This window comes from Canis lupus, chromosome 16 (genome assembly GCF_011100685.1).
Source record: "Canis lupus familiaris isolate Mischka breed German Shepherd chromosome 16, alternate assembly UU_Cfam_GSD_1.0, whole genome shotgun sequence".
In the NCBI taxonomy this organism is placed as follows: Eukaryota; Metazoa; Chordata; class Mammalia; order Carnivora; family Canidae; genus Canis; species Canis lupus.
Genome location: NC_049237.1, coordinates 10,535,722 through 10,562,516, shown reverse-complemented (window position 1 = coordinate 10,562,516; position 26,795 = coordinate 10,535,722). Strand labels below are relative to the sequence as shown.

The 26,795-nt window shown below is 39.1% G+C and overlaps 1 protein-coding gene and 1 long non-coding RNA gene across 2 annotated transcripts in view; one reads left to right on the top strand and one right to left on the bottom strand.

Moving 5' to 3' along the window:
- DGKI (diacylglycerol kinase iota) overlaps positions 1-26,795 on the bottom strand; it is a 428,692-nt gene that overhangs the window by 364,462 nt on the left and 37,435 nt on the right.
- On the top strand, positions 1,167-26,136 carry LOC111090242. The gene is made up of 3 exons (XR_005371263.1): positions 1,167-1,252; positions 15,518-15,606; positions 24,495-26,136. It is a non-coding gene; the product is annotated as an uncharacterized LOC111090242 (long non-coding RNA).

The following is a 26,795-nucleotide window of genomic DNA, read 5'->3' as shown; positions in this document are numbered from 1 at the left end:
CCATACCAGTTGTTAACTTATTTAAATACCTACACATCAATTTGGAAATAGAAACGCTAGGCCTACTAAGTTTACAAATCACTCCATGACACCATCTGGCGGTGACCACAGAGCCAGGTGACTGGGCCAGGGCTCAGAGACCAGCACTGATTAGAGAGTGGAGCAAGCAGCTTCTAAGATGGCACTTCACTGGGGGCTAAGATACCAGCTCCCCATGTCCATGCATTCAGGTGCATGTCCAGCCACCTTCTGGCTATAATAAAACCTTGGGCTCAATAACCTGATGCTTATCAATGCAGTGAGTAAACTGTGGAACAGATTCATGTGTTTCCCCATTTCAAATCATGGTTCATATAGCACTATCACTTAGCTGTAGAGAGCTGCACCATACCAACAAGAAATCAAGAAATGCTTTGGAAATTATCATAATGATTTGATGAATGATTTGCCCTCTAACATTTAGCTCTTGGCAGTCATATATAGTTAGTTTACTCAGAGAATAGAAGAGAATATATTTTGAAGTGCTGAAATAAATATATTTATTTGTACTACCATACCAGTGGCCAAGGATTTCATCATTATCTTGCTATATGTATGTACATGTGTGCATTCATAGGTGCTTAGAAAAATATGAAAGACACACAACACAACAAATGGTAATGCAGTTACCCCTGGGGATGAGGGAAGAGGTATATTTGGGGCAGGTGTATTTAAAGGAGAAACTTTCCATTTGTACTCTCTATTATCTATTCTATATGAATAATACATTTGTTGTTTTTGTAATTACAACTTTAAGAAGACCATACACCACATACACACTTACGAACATGCAATCAACTATTTATGTTCAGTGCAGGTGAACTTCATCGAGGAAGTGCATCAGTGTTGTAAAGCATGATGAAAGGACAGGCCCCTGTGAGAAAGGAAAGGCGCTGGAAGTATACAGTGGGGAGGCATGAGGGAAAAGTGAAGTGAACACAGAAAGGTAATTTTCACAGATTAATCTAAGGGGAGAAGAAGGAAAAAATGCAAGAGAAAAGGGGGAATAATGAGATCATCACTAATTGCAAGGAAAGGTCTTTGAAAAGCTGGGAGAACTTTCCAACTTAGTTGATGGACAAGATGGTAATATGGAGGATTGTGACATCACAAGAAAAAAATGTTAAGTGGAAAAGTCATTGGCCACCAAAAATGACTTCTATGAAAGCAGTATTTTACATTGGGATTCCACCAAGAAAGAATCCATATAAAAGTAAGTAATGCCTATATGATTATGTAGCAGAAAGACTGAAGGAAGGAATGAAAGGAAAAGGAAAAGGAAAAGGAAAAGGAAAAGGAAAGGAAAGGAAAGGAAAGGAAAGGAAAGGAAAGGAAAGGAAAGGAAAGGAAAGGAAAGGAAAGGAAAGGAAAGAAAAGGAAAGGAAAGGAAAAAGATGGATGAGTTCAAGTAAATGTGCAAAAATTTTGGCTCCCTGTGTCCCACAAGAGCATAGCTATGGTTAAGCTTCCCTGGTATTCCCCTGTGTCACTGGCTGACCATGTAGATTAAAGTTTCAAGAGGCTGCTTTATTCCTGAAATCATTATCAGCCTTTTTCTTTGTGTTCACAACACTTTAAATTATATCTCAACAAATGAAATATTTTGCATCATTGGTCCTTTATTTATTTTGTCATTGCCTTCTACTCATAGATGTCTTTTATTCTCTTTAATATATATATTTATAAATATATAGTTATATATTATAAAGATATATCATTACATTATATAAACCACAGTATTATATAGTATTATTTATATTTATTGTTTTTGTAATTGCAGCTAAAAGAAAGAGTACAAACCCACATACACATTTACAACATGCAATCAACTGTATATATATATATTTTTTGATATATATATATATATATATATATATATATTGCTCTGGATAATTGAGGTATTTCTGTTGTTTTAATTTTATCTTGTTAATTTCTTTTTTTTAAGATTGTATTTATTTATTCCTGAGAGACACAAAGAGAGAGGCAGAGACACAGGCAGAGGGAGAAGCAGGCTCCCTGTGGGGATCCTGATGCAAGATTCAATCCCAGGATCCTGGGATCATGACCTGAGCTGAAGGCAGATGCTCAACCCCTGAGCCACCCAGGTGCCCCTTGTTAATTTCATATTGGCATTTAAATATCCAGACCCATGAGCAAGAGGAATGAGAGAAAATATTTGGGGATGGTCAGATACCTACAATTTACAATGCAACCATAATTTAACTATAAAACCCATCCATACTCCTGTCTTTGCTTCACTTGAATGCTAGGTGACAGGCATTCAAGCACAAGACCCTATTCTCAAGGACCTCACAGCCTTGATAGTTGAGGTAACAAATAAGTGATTAAACAATTACATACAACCTGACATGCTTTGTGATGCTAAAATATAATATGAACAATGGGAATATAAGAAAGCATGAGTAACCCAGTTTGGGCGTTTTTCTTAAAGGTTGGTACTTTGAGCTGACTTTTAAAGGACCTTAGTAGTCAACCAGACCACGAAGAAGGTAGAGGTATTTGAGGCCAGGACCACGATACCTGCAAAGGAGGGGAGGTTTTTAAGGGAACAATGTCTAGGGAATGCCAATGGTTCAATAAAGTCCAAAAGCACCTGGGATAAACACAGATGAATCTAGAAAAATATGACAACAATGAGGAACAATGAAAGCAATGAGGAGCCATTGATGGGCTTTAATTCAGGGAATGGTTTGCTCATGTTTGCATCTTTTTAAAAAGATTTTAATCATCTCTACACTCAACATGGGCTCAAACTCACAACTTCGAGATCAAGAGTCCCATGTGGACTGAACCAGCCAGGCACCACTCATGTTTGCAATTTTGAAAGTTCACTCTGGGAACTAGGGACAAGTAAATTAGTGGAGGGGAGAGAGGAGGCATGGAGAGCATTGCGAGGCAGCTGACGGGGCAGTCTTATGCTAACAGCATGGCACCTTGGACATAACAACTATCGCATAGATAACATTGACAAAATGTAGAAAATTAAAGAAAATATTACTCAAAAGCACTGCAAAGGGGCCAAGGTCATGCAAAAACTGGAGCAGAGAGAACCATTAAAAGGCAATGGAGCATTTTCTCATGTGCCTGTTGGCCATGTCTATGACTTCCTCTGTGAAATTTCTGTTCATGTCTTTTGCCCATTTCATGACTGGATTGTTGATTTCTTTGGTGTTGAGTTTAATAAGTTCTTTATAGATCTTGGAAACTAGCCCTTCATCTGATAGGTCATTTGCAAATGTCTTCTCCCATTCTGTAGGTTGTCTTTTAGTTTTGTTGACTGTTTCTTTTGCTGTGCAGAAGCTTTTTATCTTGATGAAGTCCCAATAATTCATTTTTGTTTTTTTTTCCCTTGCCTTCATGGATGTATCTTGCAAGAAGTTGCTGTGGCCAAGTTCAAAAAGGGTGTTGCCTGTGTTCTCCTCTAAGATTTTGATGGATTCTTGTCTCACATTTAGATCTTTCATCCATTTTGAGTTTATCTTTGTGTATGGTGTAAGAGAATGGTCTAGTTTCATTCTTCTGCACATAGCTGTCCAATTTTCCCAGCACCATTTATTGAAGAGATTGTCCTTTTTCCAGGGGATAGTCTTTCCTGCTTTGTCGAATATTAGTTGACCATAGAGTTGAGGGCCCATTTCTGCATTCTCTATTCTGTTCCATTGATTCATGTGTCTGTTTTTGTGCCAATACCACACTGTCTTGATGATCACAGCTTTGTAGTACAACCTGAAATCTGGCATTGTGATGCCCCCAGCTCTGGTTTTCTTTTTTAATATTCCCCTAGCTATTTGGGGTCTTTTCTGATTCTCTGCATCACTTGCCATCAGGGAAATACAAATCAAAACCACAATGAGATACTACCTCACACCAGTGAGAATGGGGAAAATTAACAAGACAGGAAACAACAAACATTGGAGAGGATGTGGAGAAAGGGGAACCCTCTCACACTGTTGGTGGGAATGTGAACTGGTGCAGCCACTCTGGAAAACTGTGTGGAGGTTCCTCAAAGAGTTAAAAATAGAAGTGCCTTACGACCCAGCAATTGCACTACTGGGGGTTTACCCCAAAGATACAGATGCAGTGAAATGCCAGAACACCTGCACCCCAGTGTTTCTAGCAGCAATGTCCACAATAGCCAAACTGTGGAAGGAGCCTCGGTGTCCATCGACAGATGAACGGATAAAGAAGATGTGGTCTATACATACAATGGAATATTACTCAGCCATTAGTAACGACAAATATCCACCATTTGCTTCGATGTGGATGGAACTGGAGGGTATTATATGCTGAGTGAAATAAGTCAATTCGAGAAGGCCGATCATTATATGGTTTCACTCATACGGGGAATAAAAAAAATAGTGAAAGGGATTAAAGGGGAAAGGAGAGAAAATGAGTGGGAAATATCAGAGAGGGTAACAAAACATAAGAGACTCCTAACTCTGGGAAATGAACAGGGGTGGTGGAAAGGGGTTGGGGTGACTGGGTGAGGCACTGAGGGGGGCACTTGACAGGCTGAGTACTAGGTGATATGCTATACATTGGCAAATTGAACTCCAATTAAAAATAATAATTAATTTAAAAAAAGGCAATGGAAAAAATGTGTGAATTTGCAAATTCCTGTCTGAGGTCCTCTCAATCCACACAAAGGTTGGGCTGCAGGAAACCACAACTTCCTTACTTAACTGAGATGTCAGGTGATTTCAGGGAAGGCAGAATCATCAGAAAGGTAGGAGGAAATGGTGGAAGGGAGGAAGTCATAAAGGGAGTGAGTCCTAAAATCTGAATAAAATCTCAGATCCCTGGCTAACCAATGAACAAGGCATGCAAATTAACATATCGAGTCAATGCAACACTAATCATAATCCCAAGGCTTTTTAAATTTTTCCCCCCAGCAGGGCTTTTTAAATAAAAATTGACATACTAATTCTAAAATCTAATTGGAAATGTAAGTGTAAAGAATCTAGAACAGTAAAACAATCTTGAAGAAAGAACAAAATGCGAAACTTTGAAACCAAAGCAATTCCATAAAAGAAGAATTTTTTCAACAAATTATGCTGGAACAGCTAGATACCCAGGTGGAAAAAAAATGAGCCTCAACTGCTGTCTCATACTACGCATGAAAATTAATTCAAAATGGATCACAGATCTAAATATGAAAGCTTATATATAAAACTTTTAGAAGAAAATAGAGAATATCTTCATGACCTAAAGATAGGGTAAAGTTTTCTCAGACAAAATATAAAAAGCAATACTATAAAAGAAAAATTTATAGTATCTGCTTACTAAAAATGACATTTAAAAAATGAATAGGTATGTATCAGATGGGGAGAAAATATTCACCAAATATATGTATGATAAGGGATTTATATCTAGAGTTCTTTTTTAAATCCTAAAACTTTACTAATACTTTTTTTAAACAATTAAAAATAGGCAAGAAATGGTTGGACAGACACTTCACAACAGAAATTATGTGAATGTCCAATAAGAAATAATGCTTACATCATTAGTTACCAGGGAAATGTAAAATAAAACCACAAGAGGCCATTATGCACCCGCCAAAATGGCCAGATTTGAAGACTGACAACAATATTGGTGAAAATTTGGAACAACTAGAACTCTCATATCTTGCTAGTGGAAGTGAAATGGTACTTTTGGAAAAGATCTAGCAGTTGTGTTTTTTTTTTAATTAAAAAATCAACATTATTCCTACCCTGTGACCCCCCAATCCACTGTTAGGTATTTATCCAAAAGCAATGAAAACATTTCCCCACAAAAGACTTCAGGAATATTCAGGGACACAATATGCAAAAATTTTTAAATGTCCATCAACAAAAGATTCACAAGCAAATTGTAGTGTATTCATATAATGGAATAATATTCAGCAACAAAAAGGAATGAACCTACTAATCATGCAGTGATATAGTTGGACCTTATACTGTATTCCAGGTTCATGAAATTCTAGAACACACAGAACTAAACTAAGGTTTTTAAGAAACATCGAGTGGTTTCCTCTGAAGGGCAAGGCTAGACTGGAAAGGGACTGGGAAAAGAAGGAACTTTCTGGGAAGATGTCTCTTCATAGAGGTGTGGGCTTTCTGCTATGAAGGATGGATTGTGGATTCATGGATCCAAACTGTACAACCAAAAACCTATAGGGACATCTGGGTGGCTCAACTGGGCAGCATCTGTCTTCGGCTCAAGGTCCTGAGATGAGTCCCACATCAGACTACCCACAGGGAGCCTGCTTCTCTCTATGCCTCTGCCTCTCTCTGTGTCTCTCGTGAATAAATAAAATCTTTTTTAAAAATAAAATAAAGGGATCCCTGGGTGGTGCAGCGGTTTGACGCCTGCCTTTGGCCCAGGGCGCGATCCTGGAGACCCGGGATCGAATCCCACGTCGGGCTCCCGGTGCATGGAGCCTGCTTCTCCCTCTGCCTGTGTCTCTGCCTCTCTCTCTCTCACTGTGTGCCTATCATAAAAAAAATAAAATAAAATAAAATAAAATAAAATAAAATAAAATAAAATAAAATAAAATAAAAAACTGTTTTAAAACCCTATAAAATCATCATCATCATCAAGTAGGAAGTAGAAAGAAGTAGGTTGAAGTATTATGTTGATAACTGTCAAAACTAGGTGATGGTTCTATGGGTTTTCATTATACTGTTTTATATACTTTGTACATATTTGAAATTTTCCAATACAAATTCCTTATAAAATTTAACTGCTGCAATTCAAGTGAGAGCTAATGAAGGCCTGAATGAAGAAAGTAGCCCTGAAGCGAGACAAGATGAAATGAGTCTGCCACCCAGGTGACTGGTGACTGAAACTAAACCCACATGAGAGGTTAAAAAAAAGGGGGGGGGGGATCCCTGGGTGGCGCAGTGGTTTGGCGCCTGCCTTTGGCCCAGGGCGCGATCCTGGAGACCCGGGATCGAATCCCACATCGGGCTCCCAGTGCATGGAGCCTGCTTCTCCCTCTGCCTATGTCTCTGCCTCTCTCTCTTTCTCTCTCATTGACTATCATAAAAAAAAAAAAAAAGGGGGGGGGGAGATTCACAGATTCCAAATTACTCAAAATAGACTTGTATTTTCATATTGCTGGTCTCCATAATGGTTCTCTGTGTTTAAAGACATCATTTTGAAAAGTGTCCATAAATAGCAATACATTGCCAAAGGGGGTACCTATGGTGCATAAGAGCTTAAGAACTTATAGATGACTCCCAGGTTTCTGATTTGAACAATTAAGTGGATGTTCTAGGTGCCATTTATTAAGACTAAAGAGAAATTACATGAAGATGAATGGGTACTCAGGATGAAGAGCGGGATTCATAGTAATGATGTGAATTAAGTCTGTAATATTTTGATCAGAGATGTCAGACATATGGTCTGCATCTCTGGAAGAGTATCTTAAGCTCAAAAATTCAACTTGGAATCTCCTTTTGGTATCCAAACTGGGAGGAGAGAGGAGGTCACCTTGCCTAAACCTTTAAAAACCTCAAAGAGTGGGATGCCTGGGTGGCTCAGCAGTTGAGTGTCTGCCTTCTGCTCAGGGCATGATCTTGGAGACCCAGGATCGAGTCTCACATCAGGCTCCCTGCATGGAGCCTGCTTCTCCCTCTGCCTGTGTCTCTGCCTCTGTGTGTGTGTGTGTGTCTCTCATGAATAAATAAATAAAATCTTTTTAAAAAAATAAAAATCTCAAAGAAAGCTGGTTCAGGTTTTACTTGGGTGGTTAAGGATGATAGGGCTCTCGAAGTAAGAGTGAGAATGTGAACATGCCCATTTCTTATCTGTAGCGTGGCAAAAACTGGGCAGTGAAGCTGCCAATCATTTTATGTTCCCATAAGGATGGAGATGAGGGTGAACAGCTGGGGTTCAGGGTTTTTGATGAGAGGTTGTAATGCGTTTTCAGGGTCCATCTGTGCTTTCTTAGCCTGGGCTGCAAAGAGATTGGAAGTCATTAGCAAGGAGGGGATCGGTCTTGTAAACTGAGCTCCTATTAGATGCACGCTTCTCGTCCAAGGATGCCCCGTCCACATGGAAGGTACACACACAATGCTCACAAAAACTACCTGGTTCCACCCTTGTCATCCACTAAATCCACCCAGAAGCAGCCAGCCAATCCTACACTGTGTAACAGAACTGTCTCTACAAGACAGGAAAGTTTAAAAGAAACAAGGAGAGAGTAGTTATATATATATATATATATATATATATATATATGTATATATATATATATATGTAACAAGATGTTCCAATGAATAGTCTCTCTGAGACATCAAGAAATAATACATAATATATTTTAAAAGAGGTTGCTTGAGTGTCTTCCATGGAACAAGATGTGGGCCATGTGCCAGAGACAGCCATCTTGGGACTGGCTTAGATACTATCCAAAACACCACAGCAGAGTTTAGCTAGAGGTGCTACCAAGATCCTAAGGGTTGAGAAAACTTGTAGCCAAGAAAGCAATGCATTGCCCTCATCTCAAGGAACTGCAAATATGAGATCCTCGGCAATGAGGGAGGGAAGACAATAAAGACTCCACAGAAAAACTCTAAAGAGAAAAAGACAACTTTCCATATCTGCAAGATTCAAAGAGCACTAGCAGTAGAAGCATAAATCATGACCAGGCAGATAGGGACTTCACTGTTTCCCTCTCCGCCTCTTTGCCAGCCCCACTTCAGCTTGAGAGAGGTTTGCAACTGAGACCAGCAAGTAGGAGACAAGAGAGAAAAGGCACCATGGAGAAAGAAAGAAGCAGCTGGCCACTCTCTTCTCTGGCTGCAGTGGTCTTGTCCAGATCCACGTCGGAGGAGGGAAGAAACCTCAGTTCTAAGTCCAGAGTTTTCATTATTGCCCAGCTCTGAAAGTTTTAGTTAGTGAATTAGTACAGTGTTTTGCAACAGAAAGGTTTTTCATTTCCTAAGAGTGGCCAGCAGAGCCAGGGAAGGGCATGCCCCACTGTGCAGATTTAAAGGATGAATAGAAGGAGAAAGCTAGGCTGTTTGAGGAGTATCTCCCATTTGTCGAGTTTAGGAATTCCAAGTGGAATCTTAAAGAATCATGAGTCTAATGACTACTTCTTTTGGTCGCATCAATACTTTGGAATCCTTTTTTTTTTTTTTTTCAAATTAATTGAAATTAATTTGAGTAAAATTAGTATTTTATTCAAAGTGAGACACCACATTAGGCACTGTGAGGATGTGATAATGAGTGGCTCCTCTTCTGGTTGCTTCCCTCCCACCCACAAGCCTCAGATGATACCCTGGTCTCGGGTGCCCACCCACATTTCATGACTTTTGCATCCATATCACCAACTGCTTACTGGATAGTCCAATTTGGTGGGCTCATTTTAAGCTCACTAAGGCCTAAGAGGAAACATGCCATCTTTTCAAGTCTCCATGTTCTATCCAATCTGCCCCTTTCCCTTCATTATCTACCATCCCACCCACCACTAACAGAAAGATCTTGCTAAACTAGAACACTCAGGTTGCTATTCTGTCTGAATTTTTCAGTGGCTCCCAGTCTCCAAAATCCAACCTCCTAGATGTGCCATTTCTTGATGAGTCTAACCTCTATTTCCGACTATTCCAATACCACTTGTCTGCATGCTTTAAACATCTCCTGCACACCTCTCTCACCACCATATTCCCTGTCTTGTTGGTCCAAAGTTGCTTAGGATGCCCTACCCATTCCCAGGGACCTGTCTTTGAATTAGCCCAAATGTTGCCCCCCTTGCAAAATTTTTCCTCTGATCTCCAGACTGGAGAGTTAAGTGAGTTACATACTTCTGTGTTAGCATCGATCAAATTTTATTTTAATCACCTCTGGGCATAATGGTTTATTTTAATCACCTTCCCTATACTGCGCAACAAAACAAAACCATGTTTTTTTACCAAAACCCCTTTTTCTGTATGCCAGCATGATGCTTGGTATAGTGTATGTCCTCATAAATATTTATTTAACTGAATTACAGCAAAGTGAATTAATGACTTCAGGGAATTTGTAATTTAAAAGAAGAAATGAGAGCAGAGATTGTGTCTTACTCATTTCTACCACAGAGAAGTCCTCAGTATAAGAGTGGTGAAGAAATGAATAAAAGATCAGATAGAAAGCTGGGTATCCTTACAAATGGAGCAGATAAAGACTACAGAAATTTAATGGAGACAGACAGGACAGGACACCCTTTTTTCTGTTCATTTCTCATTCCAGTACCCTACACTGCAAAGCTTAAAATAAATGAATGCAAATGGGTTGGAAGTGGGAGAGGTTTTCTTAAAAAAATAAAATAAAATAAAAATAAAAAGACTACCACCCACTACCCATGCTACCCTCCCACCAGAATGACTATAGTTTTAGCATCCATAATAGGATTGTTGCAGTTTTGAGAATGTTGCCATAGTAACCAACCTCAGCCCTTCCCCTAATATAAGATAAAATTTAGCAAAAGAAATAAATAACAGACTCCCAGACTCCAATAGAAACATTATCAGACCTTTCCATATAAATAACCTGGGTAATTAAATGTTTCAAAACAGAATATTTAGAGAGCCATGAAAAAAGAAAGAAAAAATGATTCTACAGAGTTTATTTTTAAACAAGGGCGGGGGGGGGGGAGATCACAAAACATCAGCTGGAATACTTGGCTCCCTACATGGTTTCAAGGAGTCACAATTTCCAAACTTGCCTGGACAAGAACCACAGAACAGAGAATCACAACTCTGTATTTTGTTGCACAAGCAACATTTCTACAAGGAACTCTCAATCCCTGTTATGAGGGGATAATCAAGAAAACTGTCCCCTTTGGATTTCCCCAAACATCTGTAGCAGACCCTCACCATACTATGGCCTAGACAACACCCATGCTCCTTTTTCCCTTCAAGAATTCTCTAGGTGACTTGTTAATCAACAGCAGGGGTCACAGATTTGTTTTGTAAAGGGCCAGTAATAAGTACTTTAGGCTTTGCAGGTCATACGGTCTCTGTCACAATAACTAAACTTGACTGTTAAAGTACAAAAGCAACCATACACAGTACACAGTGAAAAAGCAGAGCTACATTCCAGTAAAACTTTATTTACAAAAACATTCAGGTTGATCCAGCCCAAGGGTGATAGTTTGCTGAGTCCTTATTCAAACTTATTCCTTGTAAACTCAGTTTCTGTGACTGTCCCATCATCATTAACTGAGCAGGAAAGCCAGGCCCACACAGTATGCCACACTCAAAGGGAGGAACAGTGGATAGTCACGTCGATGATCCTAAGACTGATCTGGAAATGACTGCAATAAGCTCTGTGAGAAACTGTGAACTTCCCTCCTAAAAAAATTTTAAAAGCCAAGTAGAAAGCCATCTGTCAGAGAAGGGTAGATACAATACTCCCTACAACCAACTGGATGCTGTTCTACTTTAAATGGATAAGAAGCTCGACTGGCTGGCATGAGGCCCAGGGATGCATCTCTACTCAATAAAGCAAATTATTATCGGTCTGAAGCCTGGAGCCATTTCAACCAATTTGCAAATCTGGATGTTTTTCTGAAGTTCCTTTAAGTTCTAGAAAGAGACTTGGATGCAGCTGGTGAAACAGAAAGTACGGGACTCAGGAGATCGTTGGTTATGGAGATCAGCCTCTCCTCAAGTAGTTGTGTTACCTGCCAAATCCCTGACTGTCTTATCATCTGTAGAATGGGTGAAACAGTACCTGTTGCTGGACTCACTGAGGATGAAACTGGGTAATCTCTGGAGAACATGTATGTGCTACAGAGTAAGGATTCAACTCTGTGACTTGCATTCCTTTCAAGAGCACAGATGAACTTCCAGCTTTTGCCTTAATTTTATTTGTCCTCTCAGAGAGAAAGCATTTGGGTCAATGTTGCTATAGTCCAAATAATATTTTTTTCCTCCTTGCAAGTTGATGTAGAAGGAGCTAGAAGCTTAAACTACTTATTACTTGAACAACTCATTTGCACAGAAATCAGTCCAAGGAAACAACAGCACATGAGGAGCAGCTCATCTCAGAACTCACAAATCCCTTCCCTCCTCCCTAGCCCTTTCTGAGCCATGGGCATCTACTTCCGAGTGCATATTTTCCTCTGTTCTTTTCCTTCTTCTGATCGATTCTATTTCTTCCCCTATATTTCCTGCCTTACCTTTCTCAACTGGACATGATAGGAAGTATATTTAATGGTTTCATATTCTCTCTTAAATGACCTAAATTACATTGCTCCTTCTTAAGTGTGCCTGATTAATCTTTTCAGTGAGTCAGTTGGGCCTGATATAGATTCTCTACCCATATTCAAAACCCTTTGTAGCAAATCTCTTCCAAAAGGCTCACCATTATTAAACATTAGAGGAAAAGGCCTATTTAATGGCAGAAAGCAAGCCAACTTTAAATAGAAGGATTCAGAGAGATCAGAAGCACTGGACTATAGGTTTCTACAGACTTTCAAGTGAAATTAAGTCTCTTAAAAGTTCCATATCACCACATATGGAAACTTTTCTATCACAGAGATTCTCTGGTGATACATGAATAGAACTTTCAGCTTCTTGGAAAGAGATTCTAGATAACTCTCTATTTTAATTCCATTCTTCAACTTGCTGTCATATGGTGATAGGGGTTGGAAAAGTTTCTGACTTTTGCACAGGAGAATATTTTATCTTAGTAGTGGGTGAAAAAATAGAAGCGAAAATGAACCACTCGATCCTTTCCCTCTTGCTTCAATTATTCTGTCAAGTAATCATGAAAGTTCTAGAAACTTGGGCTCATGCACAAATGTGCAGTTACATGTATTTCAGCCACATGAAATAGAGAAAGAATTTCAGCCACAACTCATTAATTTGGTTGTACCAAACACTTCAGTGATGTTTCAGAGAGGACAAGCTATTCAAAAGAGCTGAATTACATATGGCAGAGAAACACGGGTATCTTCCTCACTGATGGGAGTGCTTTGAGGTATGAGCCCCAGGTCTAGAAAACACAAGTTTACAAATTAACACAAATATTTACTGAGCATCTACTGTAAAATGCAGATAGACAGGAAGAGCTGGCTTCCTGGAGTTACGAGTATAGAGATAGGAACCACCAGGATGGGAGTAGACAAGTAGAGAAAGAAAAAAAGAGAAAGTTGGTTTGGAGAGCAGAAGATGCAAGATAAATAATCAGTTTCCTCCAGCCCTCCACTGGGGTATAATATTTATAATAGATATCAACAGTAAAATGTGATTTTATTTAGAATCAATATTTTTGGTTCCTACATTGATAAATATTTTATTTCCCATTCATCAAACATTTATTATGTATCTATTACAAAAAAGCACTGAGTTGGGTACTGATTTTGAGGAACAGAAGTGCCACTTGTTGTCAGCACCAGGAGGTCCCTTCTTCCAGGAAACAATGTTAATAGCTAAAATTTACATTGACTGCTTACCCTGTGCCAGGCATTTACTAGGCAACTTACAAGAATTAACTCATTTAATTCTTACCATTGCCTTATGAGAGTGGTAAAAAATAGTTGTTGTGACTACTACTATTGTACCAGGTGGTTTCTCTCTGTTCTCCTTCCTTCTTTATCTTTAATGCAAGACCCAAGCTGCTTGATAAGAATTCACTCCTATGGAAAACCAGGAACTTCCAGTAGCAACTACTCTTCATCCTGTAGACCTTGGTTCACATCCACCCGCCCTCATCCCAATTCTGAAAACACCTCATGGCTGCTCTACCTGACTCCATTCTCTTCCCATTCCAATCCACCTAGTATTGTTTTAATCACTGTTGAACCCCATTTTTTACATGCCATTCCTCTGCCTAAGATCCTACAACATACAAAAAGTTGAAATGTGCCACTACTGTCTACCATTTTTTTCCAGCTTTCTTTCTCCTTAATGTGTGATTCCCATAACACATTCTCATTTAAATGTATGCATTTCTAGAATAGCCAAGATTTTAGAGGGCTATATTTGCTGGAGTTTGAACATAGTTTTTTTTTTTTCATCATTTTTCTAATAACAGCCCCAAGTAAACCTCCTTCCATTTCCCCATGGCTTATTGAAAATTATCCGACAAATTTAAATACAAACTCCTACCAAGCTTTCAAGGTCCCCATCACCTGGACGTATCCTAAGCAATTTGTATCAACTCCCATAATTCTTATATAAGTCCTCACTTTCAGTGAAGCTAGTTTTGTCACTATTTAGTTAAAAAGAATTTACAGAGTGCCTACTGCATTGAGTAGGCAGTGAATCAATGCAGTTACTGAGGATGGATATATGAACAAGACATAATCTACATCTTCAAAAATTTTATAATTTGAAGTTCTACTACATATGATAGATAATCCCCACCTCTGTAGGCTGACCTATATTCCGTCATCTACCTGACATGTACTCACATCCTCCCTTTCCTTTCCTCAAAGTCCAACTCGAATAACGCCTTTCTGGACTAATTCAGCTCACATACTTTCTCTCTCTCTGAAACTCTTGAGGTTCAACTCTTTATCCTCACTATAAAAAAAACCAAACAAACAAAAATAAAACCCTAGAAGGATAAGACCGTGCAAAGATTGGCATTCTCTGAAGTTTTAGGAAAACAGATGACTACATCTGAGATTTAAGTTGATAAAAATCAACATGAAAGAGACAAGGCTAGTCAATCAACAGGAATCTTCCTGGGACAACCACATAAAGATATAAATATGCTATAGGCATGTATTTCTCCAACTTTACTGTGTATATAAATCACCTCGTTAAAATGCAAATTCTGATTCAGCAAAACCAGAGTGGGATCTGAGATTTTACATTTCCAGCAAGCTCTCAGGTGGTGCTGACACTGTGGTTCCTAAGCTGCACATTAAGTAGCAAGTCAACAGCAGGCACATCTCAAGGGTCCCCAACCAACAGCTCACAATCAGCCAGCCAATTCCAAAGCCCCACTGTCACAGTTCTGTTCTGTCAGTTTGTCAGTTTTATTAGGGTTTTCAGTTGAGACTTCCACTCAGACTTTATCATCAGCAGCAACTGCCCCTCCCTCCTCCTCTTCTGTGATCTCAAGGCTTAAGGGAAATATCTAATCATGGTGGCTCTTGAACACAGAAATATGAGGTACAACATTCCTCTACCGACATAAATATCAATCTCCCCAGAGTGGAAACAAGTACCAGACTTAATCATCCATCTATATCCTTCTAGCTCACCCATTTCCATTTTCTGGTGCATACCGAACAACTTTCTGGTCTAAACCTATGTCTCAAAAGCAGCCCTGATATCAAGGTCACTCAAGAAGAAGGAATACTTCCAGAATGGTGCTCCATTAAAGCAATGAGAATGGCAGCAAAATAGTCAAAATAAACATTTTCAAAATTCTGTAAATTCACCAAAGGATGGAAAAGAAAAATAGTCGTTTTTCTAGAAGAACAGTGAGCTATGTGGCATTTATATTTGCTGTTTTCTCATCTCCCTCTCCCCAGCATTGCAGCAGTCTTGAAAACCAGCAACTGTAGAAACATGGTGGCTATGAAAACCAGTGGTCTTCCAGCTGTTTGAGAAAGAAGAAGAGGTCTGTAGCTCCCTCAAAAAGTCCCATCTTTAGAGAATTATCTCTATTGTCTGAAAAGTCCCACCTGCAGGATTTATCTTTAGTTGATCTAACTCAGATATTACTAAGTGAGAAAATCCCTACCTTCGGAGTGTTTTTCCAAAAGAATCAGGAATTATTTAGCATCATGGCTGCTTAAGATGGTGAAACCAGTTGGGGCAAACAGGAAGCTGACCAAAGAAACTTATAATAAGTATCTGGGAAATGAGATGTCCATAGAAGGCTTTGGAGAGTTTTGAGATATCCCTGGGAATCTAGAAAGCCATATGTATATGCATTCTTGGAAAACACCTAAGAAGGCCCTCATCTCTCACCTATGGTTGGCCATACAGGAGATGAAGGCTAAGGCATAACTGGAAACTGCCAGAGCATTGAAGGCATACTTCAATTCACACACATATATCTGTAGCAAAAGGGTGGGAGACTTATTACTTAAAGGAATTTAAAGAAATCTATGTTGACTCATTACCTGACTACTACGCTAATCAAGCAGACTTTAGATGCTGCATACAACAATATAGATTTTAAAAATTACTAAAGTCATTAATCAAGCAAATAGCACTGATAACAACTGCTACAGTATACTACAAGCAATGAAGCAAACCAGATATGGAGATATGGAGACAATCTGATTTCCAGAGATGTCTCATGAACTTATCTTAAAAGCCCAGTTTTCAACAACCAAAAAAATAGCACACATAATGACATAAGAAAGTATGCCCCCCCCCCAAAAAAGTATGGCCCATAAATAGGAAAAAAGAATCAATAGAAACTATCCCTGCAAAGCTCAGATGTTGAGTTACTACACAGTTATAAATGAGTTATTATAAGTATGCTCCAAGAACTAAAGGAAATCTTGCCTAAAGAATTTAAGGAAAATATGAGAATGATATGTCACCAAATAGACAATATTAACAAAGAGATATTATGAAAGAATCAAATAGAAATTTTAGAGATCAAAAATACAATAATATCAACGAAAAGTTGGGACCAACAGCCCAACTGAATGGGGAGAAGAAAGAACTAAAACTTAAAGACAGGTCAGTTGAGATTATCCAACTTGAGGAACAGAAAGAAAAAATAATGAAGAAAAACAAACCAAGCCTCAAAGACTGGGACCTGAACATTGCACCAGCATAGGCAAAATGAGAGTCCCAAAAGGAAAGGAGGGAGAACAGTAGAGAGAATGATTGAAGAAACGATGACTGAAAATGTCCCAAATTATGGAAACATTAATCTACATATTCAAGAAATTCATTGAACTTCAAGTAGGATAAACTCAGAGACCTATATCTTGATAGTCATAAACTGTCAAATGCAAAAAAAAAAGAAAATCTTGAAAGCAGCAAAAGAAAAATGACCTACCATATGCAATCAATCTTGAATAACATGAACAGCTGACCTCACATCAGAAAACATAGAAACAAAAAAAAAAAAAAAAGAAAAGAAAACATAGAAACCAAAGGCCAATAGGATGATATGTTATTAAAAGAACTGAAAGAAAAGGACTGTCAACAGGAATACCCAATTCAGGGGTGCCTGGGTGGCTCAGTTGGTTGAGCATCTGCCTTTGGATCAAGTCCTGATCTCAGGGTTCTGGAATCGAGCCCCATTCAGGCTCCTTGCTCAGTGGGAAGTCTATTTCTCCCTCTCCCTTTGCCCCTCTCCACTGCTCGCTCATGCTCTCTCTCTCAAATAAATAAAATCTAAAAAAAAAAAAAAAAAAAAAAAAAGAATACCAAATTCAGCAAAACTATCCTTCAATTTGAAGGAGAAATGAAAACACTACCAGATAACTGAACACTGAGAGAACCCATTACAAGCAGACCTGCCCTACAAGAAATACTACAGAGATTCCTAGCTGAAAAAGCAGGATGATATACAGTAACTTGAATACACATGAAGAAATAGAGATCACCAGTAAAAGTAACCACATAGGTAAATATAAAAGATGATACTAGTGTATTTTTATTCATAACTCTTTTTTATCAGATTTAAATGGGAACTACATAAACCAATAATCCTAAAATGATGTTACTGTGGCTCTAATGTAAAAGAGGTGATTTGTGTGATAATAACACAAAGGTCAATGGGGGGAAGAGAGCTACATATGAGCAGAGTTTTTGTAATACTATTGATATTGAGCTGGCATTAATCTGAACTAGATTTTTTGAGAAAATATTTTAAATGTGATCCCCAGAATAACCACTAAAAAAATAACTCGCAAATATTTCATTAAAAAGGGAATTAATTAAACTAGTATACTAAGAAAGGTATATTTAACAAAAAAGAAGGCAGTAATGAAGAAATACAAGAACAAAAAATATATATATAGGAGGGTCTCAAATCAATAATTTATCTTCCCATCTCAAGATACTAGGGAAAAAATAAACCTAAACCCAAAGCAAGCAGAAGGAAAGAAAGAAATAATGAAGTTTACAGCAGAATTAAATGCAATAGGTTCTAGTTAAATAATAGAGAAAACCTACAAAACCAAATGTTAGTTTTTTAAAAAAAATATTAATAAAACTGAAAATCCCTCAGCTAGGCTGACCAAGGGAAAAGAGAAATTGCAACAAGCAGGAATAAAAGAAGGACATGACTACTAATCTTACAGAAATATAGGAAATACTATAAACAACCCTATGCTAATTACATAACCTAGATGAAATGGAAAAATTCCTAGAAAGAAACAAACTACTGAAAATGGACTCAAGACAAAAAAAAAAAAAAAAAAAAAACTAAATAGACCTATAATAAGTAAAGAGATTGAATTAGTAATTTAAAAACTCCCCCCCCCCCCCAAAAAAAAAATCCCCAGCTCTGGATGGCTTCAACGGTGAAATCTACCAAACATTTAAAGAAGAATTAACACTAGGCCCTTAAAAACTCTTGCAACAACTAGAAAACCAAGAAGCACCTTCCAGCTTATTCTATGTGGCCAGTTTCACCCCGTATACTAGTCAGGGTTCTCAGAGAAAGAGAGGTGATAGGAGATATAAAGATATATAGATAGCAATATATACAGTTATATAGATTGTCAAAGTTGTGGAGGAATGGAACCCTCATTCACCACCAGTGGGATCATAAAATGGGGCTGAACTTTAGAGAAACAGTCTGGCAATTCTTCAGACTCTTTAACATAGAGATTTCACTTCTCAGTTTACACCCAAGAGAAATATATCCACACAAAAACTTTTACATGAATGTTCATAGCAGCATTATTCATTATAGACAAACAAAATATAGAATGTCCATTCAATGGAATATTATCTGACAACGAAAAGGAAGCAAGGTTGGATACATTTTACAACATGGATGATCCCTGAAACTATGATGCTAAGAAAGCCACAGGATATCATATACTGCATGATTCCACTTATTCCAAATGTCCAGAATAGGCAAATACACAGACAGAAAGTAGATTAGTGGTTGCCAAAAGCTGCAGGAAATAGGGATATATAGAGAGTGACTACTAATGAGTACAGAGTTTTTTGGGGGATGATTAAAATGTTCCCAAAATAGATACTGTGGATGACTGCCCAACTCTGTGAATATACAGTACTAAAAATCTACTGGAGTGTACACTTTAAAAGGGTAAATTTTATGGTATGTAAATTGCATTTCAATAAAGCTGCTATAAAAAAAAAAACCAGCCCAATTCTTCAGAAGAACATATTGAGTTCAGCTATTCTGCCTATAATTTATTCCTTTAAAAGCCATAATTTTGACATTACGGTTCATTACGTTTGGGGTTCGACTGGTTAAGAAGTTGATCACTTACTTTTCTAAGGGAAAATGATCAAAATACATCTTGAAACCTTCAAGAATTAAAGCCAGAACATGAAAGCCCAATATGAAATAGTAAGGCAATCGGCCTTATCCATCTCAGTCAAGGTGTGCTTGAAGAAAAGAACGACCAGATGAGAAATTAGTTACAATCCCTCCCATACAACAGAAGTCCTGCCTGCTGTTCCATCAGTTGCATCCATTTTGAAGCTTTAACTAGCTTTTAAACTCCCTGTGATTATGAACCACGTGTTTTAACTTTTTGAAATTTCCCTCTGTAGTTGATTAGTTCCTTACTAATTTTTAGTATTCAATGACTCTAGAAATACCTGTTTCAACTGCTCAATATGCTTATCTCTAGATGACTGCTGGGAATAAAGCCGAAAGAAACCACAAGAGACAGCAGGAGCACAGGTGTGGTTGTTTTAGAGAAATAGGTCTAGGACTTTATAAATGGAAATGAGCAAGCTCAGATTTCCAAGAGACTTGAGGGTGCCATTTTCTCCACTGCAGAATGTGGCAGGATAGGCAATGGGGTTGTTGTTCCAACAGAATTGGCAAATATTTACTACATCCTTAGAACAACTTGGGAGTGATACTCTATCCAGGTGGCTTCTCACTGGTTTCAGGAAAGCAATGACACAGTTTGGTGCTCATTTTTAATAGGTATAAAACTAGGCCTGGACAAGATTGGAGGAGCAGAGATTCAATTCAGGCATTCTGGCTTCAAAATTTGTTGATACTTAGGGCTTATTTCAGGATCATATGCTTTTTGACATCTCATACTATTTTTAAGTATTCTGTGCCCATCCCATACTCATGATGCTTAATCAAGTGTCTGTGAGTCCATCCTCGATAATTATATATTCAGTGGAGTTTGGTAGTTCACCATTCCATCAGATTCTAAAGCAAGAATTTTTATGACTTGGAGTAAAGAGTTTCTGCCTCACCTTAGGCCATATTCAATTTCAAGAATCTCATCTTAAGATGTGCACTGTTCAGCAGCTATCTAAATACTATGCCCCTTCTGTTTGTAGTACAAGGGTCAGTACCCTGCAATTTTTCATTCTGCAGTCTTTCTCTCAGTCCATCTAATGAAATCTTCTCCTATCACTCGTACCCAGTGATTTGTCGTTTTTACTCCCGGGCCCTAGGAAACTTTTGATGAGGCATGACTCATGGATCAGGGAGAGAAGAAAAGGAAGTACCAGCTGGTGCTTAAAAAATTGGAAGGTCAAATGCCCCACTAACTTTCAAGTCAACACTCCACTTCCTTCTCTATGCACTTATATATTCGTACCCTCCCACTCACATGGAGGTATCTTCTCCTTATCCTTCAAAGATATTTTTGACGTTGTTTTGAACATACAAGAAGGAAGGCAAAAACAAATGAAAAAAGGAAGAAAAAGAGCGACGGTGCATGGGTGGATGAATAACAAGGGAATGAAAGAAGCCACCATCTCTCCCCATGCCCACCTGGACTTGCTTATTCCCTGCTCCCTGGAGTTGGAAATGGGGCCAGCTTTTCTGAATCTCATAATTTAGGGGGGAAAAAATCAAGATTGGAAGAAGCCAGGGGGATTGGACACCAAATAAGTAAACAACAGTGTCCTTTACATCGTTATAACTATGGAGCACATGGCAAAAACAAATAGTGATAACAAAATATGAGCCCACTTGTCCTAGGACCAGAGAGCTTTGACCCTGCAGGTCCCAACCATTTGCTTTTGAAAAAGTCAAACTAGGTTTCGGCCCTCAGTTTCACCAACCACAAAGTGGATAATAAGTATGACTGACTATATCGTGAGCAACGCTATCACCCTTCTGGCCAACCACTACAGAGTGCGATTTGAGTCCTTACAGTGAGTCCTATGAATCAAATGAAGACCATTCTCTTTGATGATAATATATTATCGCCAGTCCTGAATGATAAAGAATAGAATGTGTTTACATGCCCAGCCATGCATCCCCTGGGGATGAGGGCAGGAGGAAGAGGATTAGTAAATATCCTGGAAGAAATAAATATGGGTTTGCAGCTGGGAAAAACACTATCTGGAAAAACTGCAGGCCTCAGCTCTCTCTCTCTCTCCCTCTCTCTGTGGGGAAAGCTTTAACTTTAGGATGTGCGCCTTGTCCTTGCACGGGAAAGTTTACGCAAAATGTGTTTTTGGAAAGAACTGTTCTAGCTCTAAATTTACTACATCTCTCCCTTTCATTGTTAACTTTAATCCTTTGTTCCAGTTGTTTTCATACCTGAAAGCATCATAATAATCTACGTGCGATACCATAATTGTTGCTAAGTAACCACATATGCTGCCATCAATAGGGTTATGGCTGTAGGGAGTTATGAGATTTTCCCACTGTATAAGTTCCTGCCTAAGGAGGAGATATGGTCCCTCATGAGAAGAGTGAAGGTGGTTTATGGACACATGCCGATTTTCCATTGTAAACTTCATGCCTGCCAAATTACAGAAGTGCCTACTTCTGTCTTCCTCTCTCCTCCAATTCCTTCCCTTGCTGGAAAGCGGTTTATCCACAAGTCAGAGAAAGTCTGATGCCTGGCTGTTCTGACTGCACATTTCACTCTGGCCTTATTTAATTTGTTTTTTTTTTTTAAAAAGATTTTATTTATTTATTCATGAGAGACACACACAGGGAGAGGCAGAGATACAGGCAGAGGGAGAAGCAGGCACCCTGCGGGGAGTCCGATGTGAGACTCGACCCCAGGACCCTGGGATCATGACCTGAGCTGAAGGCAAAGACTCAACCCTGAGCCACCCAGGTGCCCCTAATTTGGTTTCATTTGACCAATAGCTACCGATATTCATTACTGCAACTTGTAAACCCTGTGCTAGATGCTACAAAGAATCAAAAGAGATGAGAAAAACCTTCAAGAAACTTACAGTTTAGTGGGTAAAGCAAAGCAAGTACTAATAACAACACAAAGCAAAGCAAAATAAGGATCACTAGGTGAATGTCAGCTCTTCAAACAGGAGTCCAAAGGAAAGACAGGTCAGGTCACTTGCAGTAAAGAAATATCATAGAAATCATCCTGGAGACTGAGTGAGTATTTAAAATGGTCCCACACTTGGGGAGAAAGGGTGCAAGGGTCCTAGCCAAGAGAAGAACAGAGGTAAGACAAAACAAAAGTCAGGCGATAGTGAGGAGATGAGCTTTTTGTATTAGCCAGACAAGGTATTTATACAGGAAAGTACCAAGACTGGAGCTCTATTTTATGATTCTAGTATCAGTGAGTATATTAAATAGATCCTCAGAGGAATCCTCCTCACTGACTTTGAATGTTTTCAAGAATTATATATACTATTTATATCACCGGAAGTTTATTTGCACATTACTTTATTTCTTTTTGATGTCATTTTTCTCTTTGTGGTCTACCAACTAAGATAATCCACCTCTCACATTTATGTGTCTTTGTCTAATAGACTTAACATCGGGTGTCATTCTGAAGAGTTTTGACATTTTTCCCTGGGCAAAGTGACTTCCCCCATTTACCACCTATGAGTCTCTTACACAAACACAGTTTCACCTTAGGATTTTCTATTACAATACAAATACTTCTGCAGATGTAACATATCAGGTCCATATCAAATATGCTGGGGAACTCAATAAGCATTAAATGTACATCAGAAAAGAACAAGGGCTGAGGGCTAGACATAGCTGAGTCCAGACCTCACTTCTAACACTCATTCACTATATGATCTTAGCTATGTGAGATATATAGTCTGAGCATGTACTTTTCATTTATCTGAAAAATAAGCTAATAACCATGTCCACTTCACATGATTATCTACTGTGAGGCTTGATTGTGATTTCCCTTTATGAGAGTACTTGACAAACAGCAAGCATTAAATAAATGCTTTGTGAAGCACTCAACAGGAAGTACTTGGCTCTTTTTCCCTTCACATCTCCAGTTTTCATCAAAATGTCTGGCATACAGTAGCTACCTAATGTGTAATTTTGATCTTGTTGTCTAAAAAGGGAGCAATGAGGCCCTAACATTGGACTTCCACTCTATCCTCCTCCCTGTGAGATATGGGAACTTGACCAGTTACTTAGCTTCTCCGAGCATTGACTTCCTCTTCAAAAATAAAGAAAATTACCAGTTTACAGTTATTGTAAAGAAATCCTATAAGGAAAGAATCTGGAATGTTCTAGGTATATGAGTAAAGGCAAGTTTTTCCTGCCTTAATAAGATTTAATAAGATTTCATTATTGGCTCTCGTCCCTGTTTCCTCTCTGGAAGAGAAGTCCCTCACTCACTCTTTCCTCCATGAGTCTCTTTGGCCCCATACACATTCGTTTAACATAAATAAAACCAATCTGCTATTATGAATTATCTGTAAGAACAAAGGTGGGCAGTTTTAAATTCTTTGCAGAAAAAAAATGAAGAGATTTAAACTTTTTTGGTGTTTCTGTGTTGGGTGATTAGCACTGATACAGGCTAGAGAAGACATGGAGGGACCCCTGAGTTACGAGCCTGAGTGGACACAGGGTGAGAGAAAAAAATGCGGTATATTTTTCTTTTCATAAAGAAGCCAGCAGTTAAAAAATTATTCACGGCATAGCTTTGCCTATCCACCAAAAGGAATGGAAAATGATATTTATCCTTTCAGAGCAAAGTAAAATTTCTGTCTATTTAGCCTAATCTTACATTGTACACTTATGAAGTTGAATATACTCTTTCTAAATCTTCATCCACATCTCCTTTTCGATGTTCAACTTAAATTACTCATTTTCTAAGTCTGTATTTTCAGCTGTGTTTCCACCAACTCATTCTCAAAGAGAGCAAGAAAAACCACAGAAGCAGCTGGGCTGTATATTACCTACTTGTTTATACATCCCTGTCATTAAAAACTACAGGTTGACACACATGGATGACTCCACTATTGTGCTGATGTGTATTGAGCGCTATTTTGCCAAAATGCTTTAAAAAGATAATTTCACTCTGTATGCCTTTTCCTTCATTTTATTTATGTTTTTTAACATAATAGGTTCTGGTTTGTGTACATCTCCAGTAAATCCATTTCTTTGTCTCCCAGCTGTGCTTGGGGGAAGCTAACGCTGACTCACGTCTGGTCTGACATCTCTATTGAGCATGATGGCATCCCCTTACCTGCCTGACAATCACCAGTGCCGTTCCTGACGTGGGAGTGAGTGGAGAGAAAATGCCTACCATCCCCTCTGGTGTCCAACACAGAGGGGAGAACAAGTCCCTGGCCAAAGAGGAGCCACCAGGAGAGTCATCATGAACTGTTGAGGCAATCCACTGGCTTGAGAGCTTCCTGGACAAGGAGCCAAAGAGAAGCAGCCGTGGTTGCTTTCCCAAGCAGATGTGACACAATGATTTGTGACAATACAGTATTGTCCCCACTAGAAACAATGGAAAAAACCATGCCCTTCAAGGCCAAACAAGGGCAATGCATAAGCATGCAACCAGGCAGACGGAATCAGAAGCCTGCCATGAGCTTCTCTGAGCCCCCAAACTGAGATGATTCATATCTATTCTTGTCTTCATCTCCAGCGCTTCCCCCTTGAGGGCTCCCCTTCATCGCATTAATTCTACTTGCTCTAAGAGGGGCGTAATCTCTCAGAATTTTATAATTGGAAATACCTTTGAGATCACAAAGGCTCATACTCTCATTTTAAAGATAAGGAAACTGAGGCTAAGGAAGATGAAGGAAATTGTTTGAGTCCAGACAGGTCAGCCAAGGCTAAGCCCGCGTCAGCACCAGGAGCTAAAGAAAGCTCGGGAAGATCATTTCTGTGATGCTAAGTGATCACACAGACAGGGCTCAAGCTGAGTAAGAGCTGGGGGACTGGGTATTTCATTTCTTCTTCTTGGCCTCCACCGTGAATCACTTGTGAGCAGGAATAATTGTTCAGCCTCCCTTTTCTACCTTCTTTAGCATTCAGATTTACCACATGAAGGTCCCCACCTGAAAGCCAGGGGAAGGGAAGTCTTTAGAAGACACAGCAAATGGCAACAATGACTATGGCCTAGTAGGGGGTCTCAGGGATGGGAAGGATCTGCCAAACTACTTGCAGATTGCATTCGTTTGTTAAAGGAGCTGAGTCAGATTTGTCACCCCTATTTCACAAATGAAGAAACTGAGTTCCAGAGAGGTTAGGAAACCAGCCCAGAGTGATAGAGACAGGATTTGATGCTGGGTCCAGCTGATTTCAAAGTCAGTGCTACACTAGCCTGGGAAGAACCAGGTGCTAAAGCTATGCACCCATGCTCGGGACTGAGCTCAGTAACAGAGCCAGGCTTCGCTCCTGCCCTCTTCCATACCAAGCATGACAAGCATGCTCCAAGCCAAAAACCCAACCGAGGCCAAGAAGTGGAATAAGAATTGGATAAAATGCCTCAATTTCCACTCCCACACACCAATTATCACCAGCAGCCTAAATGACAGAGGACACGGGGAAAGGGGAAGGAACAGGACCATGCAGGTATTTGCTTCCCTTATCCTATGAAGCAGAAGCTCATACAGCACAAGGCACGAGGATAAGAGCGATGCCAAACCCCTAAGTCCTGGGTCACGGGAGCAGCTTTGCTATGTGCCAGGCGATGTGCTCTGTTTAACAAAGGGACGCATTTCATTTTTGATTCCCAAATCTGTCTGCAAAGACCCAAAATATTGTGCATCATGCAGTACTGAAGGTGTATCTGTTTCTAAATACTGGTTTTCAAACACTAAAACTTCTTTTTAATACAAATTGTTTCAAAAAACCTTCACTCAAGAGCTGTTTTCTTTTAGATCTGGATGCCTGAGAAACCACATAATGATGAAAAACTACTAAGAATCAGTAACACTTCCAATTGAATTTTGTATTTTGTCATAATTCCATCTAGGTACATTTGGAACAAAGAAATATTACATTTATGCATGAGCTATAGAGTCTGTGCAGTGTTCAGACTGCATTGGAGATACAGATGGATTTATGGAACCCCTGTAAGGATTCAGCAGCTCGCAGGAAGCCCAAAATGAGCCTCCCATAAAGTCAAATTCTTCTAGGTTGCTGTTTCTCAAAGTTTCAGGTGCTCAGGAATCATCCGGGGATGCTTTTAAAATGCATATTCTCATGGGAGGGGCGGGGGGAGGTGGGCAGGCCTCAGATTCTATGCTTCTAGCAGGCTTGCAGGTGATGCTGATGCTGCTCAGCATAGACACACTTTGAGTAGCATGGCCCTGGCATCGTACTTACCCAAAGCAGCCCAGACTTTCAGCCACCTACCTGTCCACTCATCAAGCCATATCCCCTCTTGCCATATTTCCTCCTCTCATCAAGCCATATCCCCTCTTGCCACCCTGTATTTCCTCCCCTCATCAAGCCAT